This window comes from Corapipo altera, unplaced genomic scaffold (genome assembly GCF_003945725.1).
Source record: "Corapipo altera isolate COAL_440 unplaced genomic scaffold, ASM394572v1 45, whole genome shotgun sequence".
NCBI lineage: Eukaryota > Metazoa > Chordata > Aves > Passeriformes > Pipridae > Corapipo > Corapipo altera.
In genome coordinates this window covers 12,442,886-12,447,489 of record NW_020884877.1, presented here as the reverse complement: position 1 = coordinate 12,447,489, position 4,604 = coordinate 12,442,886, and positions in this window count along the sequence as shown.

Sequence of the window (4,604 nt, the reverse complement as noted above, 5' to 3'; positions counted from 1 at the left end):
AACACAGCCCAGGGTGGCTTCCCAGGCGTCTTGCTCCTTGTCCCAGCACCCTTCACAAGTTTTTCCCATTACCTTAAATCAGTCACAGATTTACCATGCATTATAAGCAGCCCAAGGCTTATGGCACTTGAGAATATTGGCTACCCTTAGCAAGCCCTTTTGGCAACTGCACCTTCCCTTGGTCAGGCCAGATGTGCTAAAGGGTGTGGGATTTAGAGACACCAGGGAAGAGAGCAGATCTTGCTGGCAGGATTTGGTCCCAGAAACAGACCCAGCAGCCCATCCTCAGGTCACGGCAGTGCTGAGGATGCAGGTCAGCTGAAGTCAGTACCAGTGACCACGGGAATGTCCCACTGAGGCCTCGAGGTTTGGTACAATTAAAACTCTCTTCTCAGCTAGTGGTAAACCCCAGATGCAACCTATGTGGCAAGTCGTTGCATTCATCCATTCAGCCTGCCTGGCCCGGAGACCTGGCACGTGCTGACCACCTTGAATTTGTGAGGAAGCGCATTTTGAATCGCCCATCAAAAATTTGCTCTCTTAATTTTATACTATTTCAGGTGCATGTGGACTCATATATCAGCTTCTTCTGCAACCTAAGAGAAGCAGTAGGATTTTATTGACTGTTATAGAAATATATTTGCACACGTTTATGTAGCAGATACTAGGATGCATTGTCAGGCACTGAGCCACTTTGTCACTACCTGCTATTAAAATAAAATTTAATAATCTGTATCAATCAACTGTAGCCACCATTGACCAACAGGGACCACCTCTCAGTCATCATGCATTTCTAGCATAATGAATATATTTGTACAAAATACACAATGGGTATTTCAATTCCTAATACTACTGTCCCTATACCATTTGCATTTGTTATTTGTATTCATGAACATTTCCAGAACTAGGCAAGAAAATAAAATATTTATTTTTCTTCAGGAATTTGAGTGAGTTGCTGGACAGTGGATGGCAGGATATGGACATGATCCAGTCTTTCATGATGGAATTGCACAACATCTAATAATAATAAAAAATAGACCAAAACATAAAGGGAAGAAAACTGGACATCCTGCAACTCTTTCTCTTAGGCAAAGCCAGTTGGGCTGCAACATGTTGCTGAGTTAGCATTGTAACATCAGTTTTAAAATAATCTTATACTAGGCCTGACTTCTGAAAAACAAAACCAATGTTCTATTTCTCCAGGTTAGGTATCTTGCTTTTTGGATGGCCATCTTTTCACATAGCTTTCCTTTGGATATACTTTTTATTTTGCAGAGCCATGAAGAGAAAACAAAACTTCTTCTGAAACAGGATGCCATTGTCAGGGTGAGTTGGTGGTATCTCAGGCCCTGGAAGCAGAGGGTATAGAAGTTAATTCATGCTGATGGTCACATACTGTGCATAGAAGTTGTAAGGAACTACACTATACACAACACGCTGAAGAAAGGAAGCATCTATTAATGTAGATGCTTTATGACTTCAATAGAACAGGACAAGAGAACAATTAAAATATTAACCCAGAGCAACTCTGGTTGGATTTTGGGCTTAGTATGGAAGAAAGTCTCAACTGAATTACAAAAATAGATTATTTAAAGGTCTGTCAGACAACATAGGCATATCAATTTTGCCAAGCAAAATGCAACTTTAGCCTCAGTTCCCAACAAGACTGTCTCACTAATTTTTTATTAGCTTGAGGTACTACTTGGTAAAAATCAGTGTTCTAGGGAACCCTCATGATGAACAAGCAATGCACACAAAAAGCTGCTTGTCAGCTACACTGGAAATTACCCAAAAGCAATTCTATATCTGAGAAAACAAAAGGTAAAGAGCAATGAATTACATCCTAACCAAACACACATCACAAGACCACATTTAGGCAGAGGAGACAAAGATTTCCTCTAGATCTTGGGCACAGGCAGTCTCTGCACCATTCACCCTCTACTCTACACCCTAGCTGAGCCTCTTAGAAGCAGCATAAGCAGTATGTCTTGTGAGATAGCAAACAGCTAAGTTAGACCAAGATTTGGCCTTAAGAAATCCATTGCAGGCATAGACTCATTCTTCCCCCAGGTATTTTGCCTAGAGGCAGAGTTCTAGGAGTACCTTATATGACATATAAGTACCTGTATTTCTCTATTCTCACTCCCAGATATTTGCTGTGGAACCCTGAATATAGCAGAAGACAGCAAGGAGTTAAATTCACATGTGTTATGTGAGATCTAGGTTAAAAATTGTTGAACTGCTAGGAGTTATGTTTTACCAGGTCTTTTTGTATTGTTCAAGAAAAGGGGGTTTGGGAAACAAGTAAAGTAGTTCTGCTAGATGCTAGCAGAGAGAGGATACAAAAATGAGGTTGAAAGAAATAGGCCTATAAATCTGACATCCAGTGCCCTGGTCCTGTAATGTGATCTGCAACAAGACCGATTGATTTCAGCAGGTCCCATACATCCCCGAGCACCTGTCACACATGGCCCCTGGCAGGGCTGGGGCTTGCACTGCTCCAACAACATGGTCTTGTTTGGAACAACTGAAATGCACACTGTGCAAGAGGGAGTGCAGATTTCCAAAGTATTTTTTGCAAGGAAACATTCCCACGGACCGTTTCAATTTCCAATGTTTTCACAATGCATTTGTTGTTGCCTCACTACCATCATTTCCTCCAGACCACCTATTTATGTGCCACACAATGAGTGGGTCTTGCACAAACACATACTTCTGACTTCCAGCAAAGTTGCCAAAAACATTCTTTAAAGTTTATTGAATAACATTCCTAAGTAACGTTCCCTGATTATCTGAATAACTGAATGAAACCACTTTCACAGTTATCTGCTTCAGCAGTGAAATAGCAGAGATTATATATTTTTAATTGTTTTCTTGCTTTTTTAAATTTTGCAATTACTATGATGAGCTGCAGTTTTCTAGCATCATCAATAGGTGGTGCTATCAATTTCCATAATGGTCCACTATAACTTCAGCTGGCAAAGAAAAGATGAGGTAATGGCGTGATATTTAAGCTTTCAGAAGCTGAATATGCCCATCAATAAAGGCTGCAGTTCTTTGTTAAGGCATGTTAGCAAATCTTCTCAGTAAGATCTAAAATTAATGTGTAAAAAAAAAAATCACCACTCCTTTTACTCTCCCCAAGGTATCAGCAAGCTCTTAAAAATGCTGCCAAATTGTCAGAGGTACTGGGATTTGGATGGGCAACTAACTTCATACGCTGGATGCAAAAGAACTTCACTTTTCATAAGTAAAAAAGGAAAATGTAATATTTTAAAATTATATGTCTAAATGATAGCCAAAGTAAAATTATGCTTCAATTTAACTTTTAAATCCATATATTTTCAAATATACTTTATAATACATTGTGGATAAATTATATTCTAAAAGGAAACAGGTATGTTGGTACGTTAAGCATTATCCTGGTGGATACATCCAAACTGCTATTAGAATTATGTCCAGGAAAAAAAATAGTGAATAGTGGAAAATAGTGTATTTTCCAAAATATAGGCACTTATTGGGTTGATGAGTTCATTTATAAACCATGCCCTTCTGAAATCATTACCTTTCTGCTATGCTATATATTTACATCCACTGACTTACATATTCTAAATATAGTAAGCAAGCCATTATGACCTTCTCCTAATTGAACAAGACAGACAGGAGTGTGTGTTACAGTGCATCTATATCTGGGGGAGAGAGAGAATGTGCACACAAGACAGCGTGGGTAATGAGATCTTCTCTGCTATTACAAGCAACCTATGGCTCTGGGGCGCCCAGCGCTCACGGCTACTTACAGATTTCAAAAACGGCTCAGTTGAGTTTTCCATCAGTCTTTATCTGAGAGGTGACCTGTTATGTCCCGATGGCTAGTGCCGTTTCGTTCCTGTGCCTTAACTAGCTCACAGCAAAGAGACTGTATCACCCCTGCCAGCCTTTAGCCCTAGCCAAGACGAAAACACTCATTTGGTCAGGCTTAGCTATGATCCAGTTTATGGCCATTCCTTTGTTCCCAATGTTCAAGTGAAGAGGGTTAATTACTTCCCTTTGTTGCAATTAACGATTCTAAACGCCAGGGAAAGAGGAGAGCTAAGAGCACGAATTACATTTTCCAAGCAACATTCTGGCATTAAAAAAGCACTCTTCTGGCAAGACAAAAAATTTGAATTTCCTGTGCTTAAAAAAAAAAAAAAAAAGCATATTGATTTGGCACTGCTATATTTTATCTTACAGTGCTGCAACCCTTTTGTTTTAATAACAACATTTTATTTCAATTCTTGTAATTTAGAATATTAGTCCAGCCCTGATTACATATTTCAGTACTGCACAAACAACATATTCCAGTCTTTTTCCCATCAGAAAACATCAGTGAAGTGGGAAATGCTACTGTGAAACATTTTGAGGAATAAAAGGATACTCTTTCAGTATAAATGTTTCAGCCATCTCTGGCTTTTTAACTGGCACAGTCCCTCTTTAATAGAAAATTCAACAGACTAATGGTTTTGAAAAGTATGCCTGGATGGGCAGCTACATCCTCACAGGGCCCAAGGCCCAGATCGTAGTGGGCTCCCAGGACACACGGCCTCAGCTCCTGTGCTGAGAGC